Consider the following 16,398-nt stretch of genomic DNA (forward strand, 5'->3'; position numbering starts at 1 on the left):
TGCACTAACTCTGACCTGTCTCTAACTTCCCCAGAAGCCAACCAAAGATGACACCAGCCTAAGCAACCAACGTTGCCGCTGGGCCGGTGCTTGCAACTACTTCCAAATTCCCATCAAATGAGTTGCAAGAGCACATGGGTGCTGTTGCTTTGATGAGCTCATCAGTGCCTGAGCATGGCAATTACAAGGGAGTGAGGAAAGGATCAGGTGAAGAGCATCAGGAAGAAATGCAATCTTTTTTTAGAGCGTATCAGCTGTTTCTCAAGGTACCTAGACCACTTTCCCAGGGTTTTGTCCTTCTCTGTGCAGCACAGAAGTCCTCTGGTTTTGACTGGCAGAAGGGCTTGCTTAGTTGCTGGCAAAAAACTTGTAAGTGCAGGAGCCAAATATATAAGGGTTTTCCAGGAACCGCTCAGAGGTCCCTGGCAGGCTGACCCAGTGGGTCAGGCTCCTGCGGTCCCCTGAGCACATGGGGTTTCCCAATACACAGCTTGCATTAGCTCCTCATCTCAGGCAGCAAGTAAAACTTGCATCAGGCGGACACTTCCCAAGGGGAAGCCTAGCTAGCTGCAGGCTGTTTTCCAGCTGCCGACAGCTTGCATGGATCCAGCCTTCTGCTCAGCCACCCCTTTGTAGGACCCAAGCTGCAGCTCTTATCCCACACGTTCAAGATGCTGAGTCCAGGTCATGCTGCCGGCTCCCCTTTCTGGTGCTGGCACAGGGCGAAGGTGCGGGATGGGGTCCTGCTCTCAGCACCGTTGATCTGGGGGGCTGGGGGAGGAGATGCACGCAGCGGGCAATACAGCACACCGCGGCCATCAGTCGTGTGACATCAGGCAAGGCTCCTCTGGAGTCAAACACGGTGTTTTGGACCACAGCAGTAAACATGGCAGGCATGCTGGCTGGAAGAAGGCACCATTTACTTGCCCCTTACAGACACGTGTGAGCTTTCCAACCAGCTACAACCACTGAGGAAGGATTTAACAGCCTCCAGTTGTCACCGAGGAAGCACCTGGAAGCTGAGAAAAAAATGTTTGAAGTGCCCCATCAAAACCCACATCTTTTTGGTGAAGAACTCCCACCTTTTCATGCTACAAGAGAGGCTGAAAAGAACTAGGAGAAAAAAGATGATACGCAGTTTTAGTCTTATCGCAAGCTTAGCTTCTGCGACTAGCGCGGTGTGGGACAGACACGGCCCAGCAGAAGCCAGGAGCAGGGTGAGGTAGTGCCGGGCTCGGTGCTGGTGTCCTCTGGATGCAGCTGGAGGCGAGCTGGCTGAATTACCGCTCCTTTGGCTGTTTCTGCAGAGCAGCTGCAGGAGGATCGCCTGCCGAGAGGAACGCCTGGACTCCGGTCTCCTCTCCGGAGGTTGGGCAGCCCTGAGAGCGGCTGAGCTCTGCCTGCGGGGAGAGCAGCTGGGGCACAGCCACCTCCAGCGAGCCTCGGGGCCAGCGCTCCCGCAAGAGCCACGGCTGGGGAAGTTCATGCGTCCAACAACATGGGAAAGCCCCAGGTCACGTCTCTTGTCTCTCGCACGCCCCATGCTGCACAGACAGAGCAGCTGCCGTCCAGCTTTGCCCGAGCTTTGCTGACCCTGAAGGGTTCATCACCATTTCCCTGGCAGGAACTAGCCCTTTCCCAGCTCTTCCAACCTGCAAGATATCTCCAAGCCGTAACGATGTTTTATGGATTAAAGTCAGAGAACTGAAAGAAACAACGCCACAGAGATTACAGCAAGCGCCTTCATTGGGAACAGGGGAGGGATTTCCATCAATGAATCACTTGACCGTCTTTTATTTCATTTAGGCTTTTATTACAGAACTTTGTAGTAGCAGTTGTGATTAATCTGGATAATTCCCCCTGGCAATAAACACTAGGGCAGTAAATTACACATCATTAACTAGCCATTGCCTACCAGTGCTGTGCAGGGGAAGGCTCTGCTGCCTGCGGGGAGGGTGGGAGCTGGGGCATCGGTGCGATTTGGTGGCTTGCAGCCCGTCCCGCACAGTAGGAGCAGTCCCAAGCTACAGGGAAGGTGGTTTTTGGAGCAGGTGGATGTTCAGCAGTATAACATGTCCTGACAACCACCCTTTGCCTGGTTATCAGTGCAGGCAGATGCCTGGGTTGGGAGCTGTTATGCAGGATTTCTAGGAGCCCTGTAAAGTAGAGACCTGGGAACCCCCTGCCCCGAGTGAAGCCCAGTATGTAACTGGAGACGAATCAGAGCATGATGGGCCAGGTTAGCTTGGTCCATCGTGCAGCGAGAAAGGGGGACACAGTGGGAAAGGGGACACAGCAGCATCTGAAAGTGAGAAATGGTGTTCCCGGGGCACAGAGTCTCCGGCTACCTGGACAAAGAGCAGAGCCCCCTCAGAGAAGTCGCCCAGCTCTGTAAATGCCTTGAGTTTTGCCCTTTTTGCACCCCAAAAGTTAGCTCAATTTACCTCAAAGGAAGGTGCCTCAGTGGTGTGGGTTTGGGGCTGGGTGCCTTGCTTAGAGAATGAACAGCCTGTATCAAGCTAAGCTGACCCTGGTGAATTTATCACCGTCTTACACACAAGAGAGTGTTATTTCATTGATGCCGAAGCAGCCATAAGCAGCTCTCGGCTTTCATTAACTAACCTGGAACATAGCCATCGAACCTGCATGTGAGGACAGGCCCTTTGGAGAGGGCAGCTTGGGAAAAGAGTGGGAAGGAAAAAAAAAAGCCCACAGAGTGACTCTGGCATGTGTATCCAAAGGCTCCATCCGACCCAACCTGACCTCACTGTCTGGAGCCAGTCCCTGGCACTCAGCCTTTGCCAAGTTTTAGCCCATTATTCCTGCTGGTACTGTTTCGTACAGTATCAAACTTCTCATCTTGTCTCACAGTAGCCCCTGAGGTCCTAGGAAGAAGTTCCCTGCCACCTTTTGCCCATCACTGCCTGAGCTGTGCCTAGGAAATACTGATCCCAAAGTTTCTGGGCTTGGCCAGATAGGCTGGGTTTCTCCAGGAGAGACAGGAGACTGCACCAGCCCCAGCCCAGGTGCCTTCAAAGCGAGGAGGACATGTTCCTCACTGCTCCATCTGCACGTCCCATGACGCACCGTCCAGCTGCCTTTGAAGCTCAGCGCATTTGCACTCAGTCTTGGACTGAATCATCAACACATGGAAAGCTTTGCATGTGTCTGATCTAGCAGATGCTGCTTCTCCTGTCTGCCAGTGTCGGTTTTCTGCCAAAAGACAGACTCTTCTTAATCTGGAAGAAATACCTGATCTGAAGGCAGCATGATGGAGAGCAGCTCTTGGTCACAGCTCTTGCTCCTATTTGTGAAGCACTTGGGACCGCCGTGGGGCAGGAGTGCCCAGGAGGCATCTCCGGGGCAGTCCCGTGTGATACGGAGGGACGGGGTACCCCAGGCATGAGGTTAGTGCGGGACTCGGAGCCCCGCGGTGCTCCTGCTGCCAGGCGGTGCAGGCAGGACGTGTATGAGAAGGAGCTGAGCTGTCGGCAGTGTGGTGAGCACGGACGGAGGCTCGAGGACAGGTCAAATCCGTGCAAAGTTTCACAGGGGCAGGAGAGTCTCTGAAGCACTCGACTTGCTCCAGCATCTCTGAAGATTTTTCCAGGCCCCTGCAGCAGCTGTGGGAGAGCCGGGCTGTAAGAGATCACGAAGGGGATTGATCCTACCACTGTGAGCTGCCTACTTGTGCATCCTTTAGGTTGCAGTCAAGGACCGATCCAGCAACATGTTTCGGCGGGCGAGCTGGGACAGCACAGCTGAAGCCCCAGGAGAGGAATTCTTCTCCAGAGACGGTAGGACAGCCCAGGGAGTCAGCTCAGACAGGGACGCTGCCTGCGTAGCAAATGACGGGAAGGTGAAACCCTGCCTGTGCCGCTCACACCCCAGGCCCCCACCCATCATCATACATGGGCAGCAGGGGAGGTGGCAGGGACAAGGATGACTCAGGACCAGATCGGTGGTGCTGGAGACTCCGTGCCTCCTCCCTGGAACAGGCAGGTCACAGCAGAAGGAGACTCTGAGTCGCACTCGGCCCTTTGTCTCCCAGTCTTACTTACTTCTGAAGGCCTGAAATAGCAATTTGTGGTTTGGTTCTGCACGGAGGCGTCACTGGGCGTGCAAGGAGCTCACAGCAGGTGCAGCAGCAGAGCTGCGTGGTGGGGAGCAACGAGCAGGCTGCGAGTGCAGGTTGGAGACTCCAACACCCTTGCCTGCCCTTGTTTGTCCTTACACCTCCCCAAAGCCCTGCTCTTTGCTAGGAGTTTTCTCCCAGCCACTCATCTCTGGAAAGCCCAGAGGTTTCCAGCACTGGAGGGGAAGCGATCTGATCCAAGTCACATTTTGAAACCGTTTTTATTTCCCTGGAGAGGTTGCAGCAGTAGTTCTGAAGGGAGAACAGTTAATGCTCAATTTAGCTCCACATGACCTAATTTGCCACCGCTTATTCAACAAGGGAGAAGCAAGCAAAGAGAAATCCTTGCACATGGACCTTGAGAGCTGCTAAATTCCTGGGGGCACTAAGGGAAGGAATATTTCTGCAGTGGCGTTTGTGCAGGAAGATAGGTTGCTCACTGGTGATGAGCTGGAGACATGAACTGGTGGTCCCTCAGGTTTCCTGGCCCAAGCCTCTCTGAGTCTTGAGTCTTCCAGCAAGACCATGGCTAATGTGCATCTTCCCTTGGGCCTTCTTCTGTGATCGCTTTCTGTGGGGAGCTTGGAGGGCTTGCCTGCTCTATCCACCTTGTGCATTACTGTGCACGTTCCTGTGCTGACCTGATCTGACAGGCAATTGCCTGCTTTTTCTAACCCAAAAGCACAGTACCTTTGAATCTAATATTTCTGTGCTATTACGTGGCCTGTGCTTCTGCCTGCTGCTGGTGCCTCCTCTCCCAACACGTGTGCTCCCACCTCCAGCACGCCACTCCTCTCAGATGTGCATGCAGCTCCTTCCCGTTTCGCTCAGACCTCTGTCCCTGCATGCCCTGTCTCCTGCCTCCCTGTCTGTGTGACCTACATGTGTTCATCCTTTTGAAGGGACAAAAGATTTGAAGGGTAAAAGCAATTGTACTATTAGAAATAGATGCAGTCTTTCGGGGAATTTGACTCAATGCTACGCCGATATTTTGGTACAAATCTTTGTACCATGCGAAATTAGTCAGTCATTAGATACATTTAAAACCAGCTTGCTGGCAGGTCTCCTCCAGAAAGGATCCCCCAGAAGCTGTTCTTGGGCGAGCACACTTTCAGAACTGCAGCAATGACATAAAAGTCATCACTGGCAGTTTGCAAATGGCAAAGCTCAGTGGGACAGGGTTCAGGATGGACAGCTGCTCTTCTGGGTGATCCAAGTGATTTGTCACAATCCAGTGAAATGGATTTAATCAGCCAAATGTTTCTGGGACAGTAGAGCCAGGTTTGGAAAGCAGGTGACTGAGGGGAGGTGCTGGGAGCTCCAGGACTTACCCATCAAGGCATGGGTAAGAGGTATTATGTTTGATGCATGTGGGTGCTGATGCATGGAGAACAGTCCTGGCAGCTCAGAGCTTTGCAGAACTGCTTTTGGAGGTCTGACCATTTTCCACCTCAGGAAACTAAATTTAGACATGCTTTACCTTGAAAGAAGATGCCATTTTAGGCATTGGTGCTGTCTGACCCTAGATCAGACCATTGACTAAGAAGATGGACCGCCATCGCATGGAGGTCATGAAGACAAGGTATCTCCCTGAGCATATGACTTAACAAGTTTCTGGGAGAGATTTGAAAGTCCTTGCCTGTTGACCAGGGTGCCGGTGGTTTTCCCAGGCTCTAGGATCTGTTGTCCTGTAAGTCTTGCTGTTTGTTGTTGCTCTCTTCACTCCACAAGCCATATAGTGTCTGAGCTTACCTGTGCCATCCTGAGCAACCTTGTAACAGTACATGGGTGCTTTAAAGCAACTCTTGTAATTTGGGAAGGGATCAGAAAAAGGTTTTCTTTCAGGCACTCCAAACCAGTGAGAAGGCTGCGAGGAGACAGGGCTTGGGTTAGCTGAACTTGCATTCAGTTTGCACAGAAAGTCTTCTTCCTCCAGCAGCCGGTGCAAGGACCTGCAGAGTGGGGTCACAAAAGGAGCCGGCAGCTGGAAAAGCATGGGAAGTGCAGGAGGATCTCAGGGTGGGTGAATCCATAGTCTCCATCTAAGGTGAGTTTGTGCTCTGTTGTTCCCACAGCCTCTGCAGCCCAGGACACTGGCCTCTTACATATTTCAGGAGTCAAACATTTATTGTGGGGGAATTTTCTGTCTTGGGACCATGCTTGCTAAATCTCAGGTGCCCAGATGACATTGTTGCCCGTTGTGTTTTGTTCTTTGGCTTTGGGCACCTTGATGCACCATCTGCCCTCCTGTTGAGACCATAGGAAGAGAAATGCACATATGGTGAGCTGTCCCTCAGTGCCATCCTCCTGTTCCTGGAGTGAAGGCTCTCTGCTAACGAATGGTATGTGACGTGGCCTTGATACAAGCCACGCACTTTGCAGTGCCTCTTGGTTCAGCTGTCAGTCTTGTCATTAGCTATCAATACGGCTCACTCCCCTAATCCCCTTTCTAGCACTGCTTCTGGTGCTTTTGTACACCTGCATTTCCATTTCCACTTCATAATGATCTTAAGGGCTCTGCTACAAATCTCTTCCATACTTCCTTTCCTCTTCCAAGTTTAACTTTCCTCCTAACAATTTGTATATTTACATTTAGAGAAGTGCATTTCTGCAGCAGGAGATCACAGTATCCCATTTCCTTTCCAAAGGGCCTATTTCCAACATGCTATTACTCTAACAAGTAATATGCAATTTTTTTATTTAAGAAAACAAGGATAAATGTTTGCTGGTAAACATTTCAGGGAAGCATGCCAATGAGCATATCCTCCTGTTCCTTACAGAAATGTAAAACATCAGCATGCTGCCAACCACAAGGATTGTAATGTTTTTCCTTTCATACATAAAAATGTCTTACTAATTAATCATCCTTTCGCAGTAGCCAAAACCGAGGCAACTCTGCCATATGCTAATGCACGCCGGGACTTCGTGAGTTGTGAAATATTTAATACTAATCAGACGTAGAGAATATTGTTCCCTCTCTGCATAAGCAACTGTACACCATTGCCTCAAAACAAAAGGTCATAAGCGATCCTCCATGGCTTGTCTCCTGCTTCTCTGTCCATCTGTTCAGATTGCACATCCTTCATGGCAGGGGTACTCACCACTCGCACTGCCCTGATCTTGCCTGGGATGCCTAGGCACTACTTAATATAAATTAGGAACAATTGCACTTGCCAATAGCAGAAAAAATCAGGTGAACTGACATGCGTGACAGAAATATGTGCCAGGAAGGCAGTGCCTGACAATTACTGCTGCTTCCAAATTTTCACGGCACAGAGGGGTGGTGAGAGGACAGGTTACATCTTCTAGAAGAATTAGAGATAGGTGAGACTTTCCAACAGGTTTTAACATCACAAACGCAAGCTTGTCTCCAGAATAAATCACAGATTCCTGCTGATCTCGCCAAATGGCTTATGTCAGAGCCCCTCCCAAAGTAATTCCCCACAGTGAGTTCAAAAAATGCCTTAAAATATATTTAGAACATTAACAAGTGGTTAAACCAGAGCCCAAACCTTTAGTTCTATGAGAAACCATTCCTTTTTTCAGTCTCAATCTGCTGAGAAGCAGTTTTTCTGAAGCTTGTTCTGATCTTTTGTTTTCTTCAAGATAGAGAAAATTGTGCTCTTACTCCTGCAGATGACATATCTTCTGCTTCCTAAGAGGCGTGACACGGAGGAGCTCCAGAGATGCCTCCATAAGAGCAGGGGGTACAGAGCAACTCCACACCTCCTCCTGCTTAGTGGCCTCAGATGGCACTGGGCAGAGCAGAGAGACAACCCCGTCCCATGAGAAATAGGTCCCACCATGCCACATCAACATCGGTGCTTCTTGCATCACCTGGAGTCTGGTTAAGCTCAGCTTAAAGACTTGCATTCCCAGTAGGCTTGAGGTGGACTAGCTCCAAACCTGGGTTTCCAGAGATCCTAAACAAGCAAAACTGGGACACAGCCCTGCACACTCCCAGGTCTCAATAGCCAACCTCAAATGAAAACAGCCTTGCTACAAGGCTGCCATCAGCTCTGTTCTACAAGAAACCTCACCTCCACACCTTGGCTGCAGGACGCTGTGAAAATAGCAGTCTTAAAAACAGTCCTTTGGGACAAAAGAAACCAAGAGATTATCAGAAAAAAAATCCATGGATTTCTCAGAAGACACTGTGGGCCGCATGCAAGGAGAGCAGAAGAGCAAGGGGTGGATGGAGAAAGACCCCACAGATTCACAACATTTGGAAGTGCTGCCTGTGCAGACTCCATCACGGAGTACTGTTCGCCCACCTCCATGGGTATCCCAAATGGATGGGACAAAAATGTGGCCCAGTTGGGACAGCAAACAAAGAACAACATGGGATGCGCTGCCAGAGAGCCAGAACCAGCTGGACGAGTGCTGAGCGATGCTCACCTCATACCTGGGAGCACGGGGGCTTCCAGTGCAGCAGGAACCAACCCCAACAGAAAATTAGCAACCCATAAACAGAGCGTATTAAAATCAACAGTGACGTCTCAGATCTCGATGGAGAAGGACATCCAATGGCTGGAGGAGAAGCCACAAGGAAGAGGCTTAACTGTGCTGATGCACTGACTGTCAGATACTGTGCAGTCAGAGTGCTCTGCTGTCATCTGGAGGGATGAAACCCACGAGGGACGCATCTCCTGCACAAAACCTCTTGAGAGCTCAGCCCCAAATGACCAGTGACACACAGTAAGCTGGAGGTGACCTTCCTACTCAGAGCTGGGGGAAGTTCTCCCAGACAAACCCGTTGAATTTAAATGCCCCCCTTGGATACGGAGATTGTGAAACGTCTTAAACACCAGTATGGGCTGGTGGATGCCAGAGAGATGAGGGATTGCTGGGGCAGGGAGTGCATCAGCAGAGATCTGGCTTGGCATTTTCTTGCTCTGAGGCTGCAGTTCACGAATCTAAGAGGTCAAGATATCTTGCAGCCACAGGATTTAAAAGAATGTCTGTATCAATGCACTTAGGAAACAGCTGGGGGTTGAGCTCCTTATAACCTTTCACAGGGCTGCTCTTGCTGCGCTAACACCTCTAAGGGCATCCAAAAGTCAAACAAGCTCCAAGTCTAGTATCAGGAGAGAGTTGCCCTGTGATATCCGAAGCAGGTTTGCAAGTGTAAGAAATCGGGAGTCAGCATGCAGACCCAGTAGTGTCACCGTTGCCCACAGCAGCCTGTGCCACCCCAAAATCTCAGACACACCCCGTGTGTTCTTCTCTCCCACGCACCACCGGGAAGAGCAGCGAGCCTTCACGGCAAATGCTCGAAGTGCTGCTATGCAACGAGGACCTGGCAGAACCGTGTGCCGCGCTTGGTGAAGGACACTCACGTCCAGGAGCTTTCTGAGCCTCTGACTGACTAAGATGCCTGGAGGAAGGTGAGGGGAGATGCTGCGCTCCTCGCCCACAGTGCGCTCGACTCTGCGTCACTGTGCGTCTCCCATTGCAACTCCCACTTGTTGCTCACCCAGCAATGTGCCTAGAGATCACATCCCACTCTAGCAACCTGATGTAAATCATGCAGGAGCCCATAATTGTGAATATGACATTTAATAAACAGTGTGGATCATACATACCACCTGAGGTTCAGATCCTGGTGGGTGTTATTTGTGAATAAATGCCTTAACATTCTTTCTTTTTAATTACATTCATAAAGAACAGAGGTATCACTGGCCTTCCATTACAGCTATAAAGAGCATCACAAACAAATCATTAATACGCATTAAAATGGCAGGTAATTAATTTTAATATTAGCATAAATACTATCGTATGACTTTATTACCAGCCCGACCTTCAGGAGGGGACATCAATAGTATTAATTCAATAACATCTTCCAAATTAGTTATTACCAGTAGGTAGGAGGTGGGCTCAAGGCTAAACTGAGAGACCATTAGGGCTGTCAAAAAGGCTGTTAGATGGAGGTGCAAGGATCTGCGTGGCCTTGGTTGGCGTCTCTGACATTGCACTGACTAGGCTTCCCTGTGGGGCGGCGGGGGGCAGGTTGGATTTGACATGGGCTGAGCAGCCCTTGGCTGTGTCTGCACCCTTCAAACTCTCGCAGTGCAGCAGGGAGAGAAGCCAGGTGGGACGCCAGTCCCCTGGGAGACATCAGGACTCGGTCCTGGCTCCAGCAAACTCCATCTGGGTCCAGCCGTGCAGGACTGGGCTTTAAATGATGATCCCTCACCCCCACCCTGCCCACGGGTGCCTGCCCCTGAGACACGGTGGGGACAGCCTCTTTGCCGAGTGCTGCGTTGCTGTTCACATGCCAGGGCTGTACCTGCTGCCCAGGAGCTGGGCACGCAGTTTGCCACCTGGGCTAAAACTGGCCACAGCCAGAGCAGCTCCTTCATCAGCCACTGCGAGATGCTGCTCCAGGAAATCACCTCCTGCTCTTTGGATCACAGGGATTCAGACTCCCCTGGGCAAACTGCTAAAAGCCACGGCTTGTGGGAAAGAACAGAGCTTTCACTTCCATAACCTTGAATCTCCTTTTACTGGAGAAGACGTGACCCACATGCAGTGGGCCTGAGCAGCCGGAGACGTGAGTCCCCAGAAGCGTGTCCTGCTCTGTGCTGGTGGCCAGCCCTGCACGGGAAGCACAAGCCGCCTGCTCGGGGCCCCGCACAGCCTGGAAAGGGGAGACTGCCTCTGTGTGCATGTCTGAGTGCTGCTCACCGCCTGGGGAATAATCCCTTCCCTAAAGGCAAAATTGCCCCTATTTGGTTAATTGAGTGGGCAGCACAAGAAAAATAAGAAAGAAAAAAAACCCCACAACACAGAGCCCTTTCAGAGAATGGGAACAGCAAGAAGAAATCCATTGTGCATGTCAATTAACTCTGCAGACAAGGTGTTTGGGCACGCACCAAGGGAAAGAGGAGACTCTCCACACCAGCATGAAGAAATGGATAATTACTTCCCCTGCACTGAGGAGACACACAGACTAATGAGGAGAAGGACAAAGGGCCTTTTATTTGCTTTTTGGCTTTGTGTTAATGATGGTGAGTGCTTTCTCGGTGCCTCTTTTGCTGCTTGCTGGGCCACACCGGGCTCCTTCCAGGGCAGTGTCTGTCTCCACGTGCCCTGGCTGGAGCTGAGGACGGGACACGCTGCAGCCTGTGGGCACCCAGCCTCAGGCAGGCGAGGCAGCTTCGAGCACAGGGGCTGCATCGGGGGCACAAGCCTTCCCTTGTGGGGAGAAACGTGCTCCCACACCCCATCCCTCAGGGCAGTGCTGGGCACGTCCAGGCAATAGCTTACACCACCCCACCCTACCCAGTAGACAGCACCTCATCACAGCCCAAAACAAGCCAGCAAAGGAGCTCTTCTGCCAGCATCACAGACAACCCTGCAGGTATTGCCAGAAACACTGGGCTGGCTGGTATAAAGCCCTGCAGTCACACCAGCCAAGCTTCACACCACAGCTCTAGTCCTCTAGGGTGGTTGGGGCAGAGTCTCTGGACTGAGATGCTCACCAGCCCCCCAACCTACCAGCCTGCATACCACCTAACCAAGGACATCTGGGGCAGGACACCTTCCACCACCACTAACCGCCCTCCTGCCCTGCCCTGCAGGCTGGATGCCTGCCTGGAGGTGAGCCCGGCAACCCCTGCTGCTCTCCGAGATGCTGGCCGACCACCTCCGAGGTTCACTGGTGCTCTGGCCCCATGGCTGGCACACCACGCAGCTGTCAGTGGCAAGTTTGCAGCTGGAAGACAAAGCATGCCAAGGGCACTGTGGAAGGCTGGCAGGACAAACTGTGGTAAGGAGCTCCACAGGTTAACCATGGGCTGTGTGAGGAGCATGGTGTCTCCTGGTTGTTCTAACGTGTGTCAGTGCCAGGTGATGCCCAAAGAAGTGTAGCCACCCAGGCCATGCCCCTCACACCTCACTCCTTCTTGGACAGAGGCTGCTCTGTGCTGTCAGTCATCCCACCAACCTTCCTACAGACGGGTGCTTTCCTATCACCGTGGGGGGCTGACCATGTCCCTGGGACCCCAGGGGTGTGCAGGCTGTGGACTGGTGCTACAGCATGATGGTGTTTTCTGGTTTGTTCTTTACCCTCTTCGTAATACATCAATTGCCCCATGGCTGCTTCGGGGCCCTGAGCTGAAATATGGCTACGGAGGTCTCGCTCCTGAGTGGTAAACGCCACTCTGCTGCGGTGGCTGACCCGCATGTGGGGATGCAGCAGCTTTCACAGCATGACAGACCTGCAAAGCTAAACCTCATTGCTTGTGATGGCTCTGGCTTCTAATGAACACCCACGTCTGAGGTGGCTTGTCCCATCGCAGACACGGTATGGCTTTTGAGCTCCCCCAGCCACTGCAGCAGCAGCCCTGCAGAGCACCGTGGTGAAATGGAGACTCATCTCCCAACAGTGGTCCTCTGCTCCTCCTCTAGCAGCCCGGCAGACACCTGCATTTCATCCTCCTCCTCCCTGGCACCATCCTGGCAGCTCTCCCTGCCCCTCTCCTGTTTGGTCTGCCAGGGCATGGCTCGTTAGCAAGCCCACCCATCAGCCCCACTACACCTTGTCTGCCTCGCTCCGGGGTCCAGCACCCTCGGCAGCACCCATGCTGCATGCAGAAGAGCAACTCCAACCGCTTTTTGTGTCCCCATCCAGCCAGGGCTTCTACCTGATCCATGAAGTAGCAGGGAGAATTGATTAAAGAATTTTGAGTCTACTCATGTGACCATGAGCTGCAGGATGTGGACTCTGTCTTCTGCCACAGCTCCAGATATATGTGCGCACATGCCTCGTATTTGTGTTCGTCTCCTTAGTGAATGTTGTGTTCACTCAGTCCTAAGCTAATACAAATAAATGACAGAAGATGAGCATCAATTCGTGAGTTAGAGTAAGAGGCAAAGAGAATAAAATAAAAGCAGTTTATAGGCAGGGAAACAGAAAATTGTACTTGTGAAGCCCTGAGCTTGCATAAATCATCTTGTGACTGAATGAACTGTCATGAAGGCTGACAGAAGCTCAATCCAGAAGTAGTTATCTCATGCTCAGGTATCAATTACAATTGCTAATTTTGAAACTGAAACCAGCTAATGCTAACTGGGGACCAAGAATTAAACCGTCAAGACTTAAGCCATCAAGTGTGTTTTCTGGTTGTTTTCACCAGGAATTTTGAGTTTGAAATGGCCAGAAACACTGGGCCGTAAAAGATATACAACTGCTGTGAGATAAAAGAAGAAATAACAAACATCAGCTTTCATCTCAGGTGGATATGCTTGTAAAAGGAAATGGAAGGCACTTCCAGCCTACCTTCCACCATACCTTTCACCCTACCTTCACCACCAGTGATAGAATTACACTGTCAGGCTGGTGGGGACACTGTCCAACTCCATGGGGAAAGAGCTACTGCCTTACACTGTCCCCAGGTAAGAGAGGTGAAGCAATGGGGAGAGGAAAACATGAGATGCCGTTAGGGTCTCCAGCCCGTGAGATCCTGCACATCATTAAGAGCCGTGGCCCTGATTTGGGCTCGTAAGCTTGCATTTCCCAAGCCAGGCTCCAGAGTGGGTCTCTCATGGGTCAGGGGCTGGTGCCACAGGGAGACCCTGCTCACAAGGAAAGCCGAGCACCAGACCTGTCTCTGCCAGCATCTCTGCCCAAGTGCCAGTTCTCTCCCCTCCATACTAATGGTCCCACTGGGTAAAAGCGGACATTCAGCTGGAGTCCAAGCTGGTCTCATCTGCACTTCTGGGGAGAAGGATGACTAATGGGGTCAGGGAAGGCCATCCAATTGCTATTTTTAAGTATTTTCTGGCTTCTGACTTTTAGCAAGCTGAGCTGCATCAGTGTCTCACTGCAGAGCCACCAGCTCCCTGCACTGCCTGCCTCCCGGCTGGATTTCTAAGTGGGATGAGATGCCAAAAGGAGTGCAAGACCCACTGATTTATTGATTTCCCAACAAAAGGATTCACAGCTCCATCCGTTCCCTGCCATTGCTTTCTTTCCTCGCTAGCCTCTGCTGCTCCATTCCCACAGGAGCTGCTGCTGACAGCCCTGGGCTCAGCATGAACATCTTCTGCCTGTTCTCACCCTGCCGCAGAGAGGGGGGCTTCGGAGGGTCTGCCACCCCTCCTGAGCAGCTGCACAGAAGTGTCTGAGCAGCACGACTCATTCCTTCCCTGCAGGATCTGTCACTGCAGAAACCAAGGGCTGACACTGGCCATGCTCAGTTCCTCTAGCCCCAGGCACACACTAGACCCCGTCAGAGGGTCTCAGAGCTCTCCTGGGAGCGTTGGTCCGTAGTTGAAGGTGGAAGCATTGCGCTTGCTGCCTGTCTGCTGTCAGTAGGAAAAATGCACCAGCACAGCACCAAGGTTGGGAAGTTGCCCATGGGTTGTAAGTGCACTTGTCTGGTCCAGATGGCCAGCTGGAAGGCAGGGCTGGAAGCCAGAATAGCAGGTCAGCAGCGAAAAGCAGAAATAACCTGCAACATCCTCCCCCATTTCCCTCCCACTATCCTATGCTGACTTTTTTCACCTCCCTGGGGAGTCCAAAGCTGCTGTGATCATTCTTTATGGCACTGTAGGTCCTATCCATTCCCACCAAGATTGGGCCCACCTATGCAAGAGAGGTGGGATGGCTCCCCATCCCACGTCTGCAGCACAAGGAACCCACACAGACAATGTGGGGATGAAAGACAGGGGTGAGTTCCCCAGAGTCTGGGGCAGAGCTCAATCCCAGGTCTCTGACTGCCCCTTCATAGCTTCTCCTTTTCTTATGGATACGTAGCACCACGCTGATCCTTCTGTAGGACATTCACCAGCCTAGGGCATGGTCCTTCCTCCCCTCACACTGCTCTCTGCTCCCAAGAGGAGTCTCGACTACTGGCTTCTGAAGTCCAGTGAGACATTGGGATGCTTGCACTGGGATGGCATCTGCTGTGGTTGCAGGGTCACCCTGCCCTTGCTGCTGTCCTCCACGGCTGTGCATCACCAGGCTTTGCTGCTCCGCATGGGGAAGCTGCCCTGCAGTGGAAATGTGGGGCTGGCACTGGCTCCCTCCACAGGCTTACCAGTACATGCTGTCAGCAACCCCGGAGCTTACAAACCCCCTCTACCCCCACCACCCCCAGCCCTGCCCAGCCATGGTGGGCCACAGCCGGGCACACGGGTGCCTTCACAGCCTGTTCCCACCCAGCAGCCGTGCTCCTGCGGTGCTGCACAGCCAGCGGGGCTGCCAGCTGGTGCAAGGAAGATTTCCTATGGGGCATCTGCTTGTACTTTTGGGTGACTTAAGGGCCATTTCAGGGCAAGGAGCCTGTTTTCATGGGCTTATCCATGTACGTGCTGAAACCACAGCCCAGAAATGATGACCTGGCTTAGAAACACAGGTCTATTTTCTGCCTCCCGCATGGCCAGCACCCAATGCTCCCGGGAAGGGGTAAGGTTGTAGCAGCCACATGTGGACTAACCTGCCCCACCGCTCTGGGATCTGGAGTGCTGGCTGCAGGAAGTCCAGGCTCATTTCACCACAGTCAAGGCATGCTCTTCTCTCTGCTCCACACACACCAGTTGTACTGTCCTTCTGTGATCACTGATGGTGCCAGATAGAAACCAGAGCTTTAATCCACTGTGCTGCCAGCTGGTGATGAGGTCTGGAGCCAGCCCAAACTCCAGACGAGGGGATCTTTGGAAACCATGATGAGGACACTGGCAATTTGCTGAGAGGATGTGTGCTGCCAAGCTCAGATTTCCACATGGGTGATAGCTGCATTTCCTCCTCTTCACCCCACCAAGAATGAAGACAGAGAAGCCTGCAGACATTTTATTTAGCATTTTATGGAGCCCCAAGCACCTTGCAACCAACACTGGAGATACCTTCGCCATCCCTATGGGACCTGAGCCAAGCAAGACCCGCCATCAGGGAGGATGCAAGTCATTCCAGCATTATGTGGAGAGCTGAAGACAAGCAGGCCAGCTACGAGGCCAGCACCGCAATGCACAGAGCACGCTGGTGTCAGTGCCACACAGAGCCAGTGGCAGAAGTCCCCAGCAGAGTCGAGAGGCCACGTGGGTTGCCAAGCTGCCTTTGCCTGCTGAATATGTCACAGGGCCACGCTGGGTTGAGCACGTCCCTCTCGGAGCCTCGTCCTGCCATCAGTAGCCAATCATGATAAATTCCCCACATGAGATCGTTAACCTGGATGAACCCATTTGATTGCAGTGCAGCAGAAACAGTAATGCCAAACTGCCCTGTAACCCTGGTAATTAAATATCTGTGCTCACCTTGA

The sequence above is a fragment of the Harpia harpyja genome, chromosome 18 (assembly GCF_026419915.1).
Source record: "Harpia harpyja isolate bHarHar1 chromosome 18, bHarHar1 primary haplotype, whole genome shotgun sequence".
Lineage (NCBI taxonomy): Eukaryota > Metazoa > Chordata > Aves > Accipitriformes > Accipitridae > Harpia > Harpia harpyja.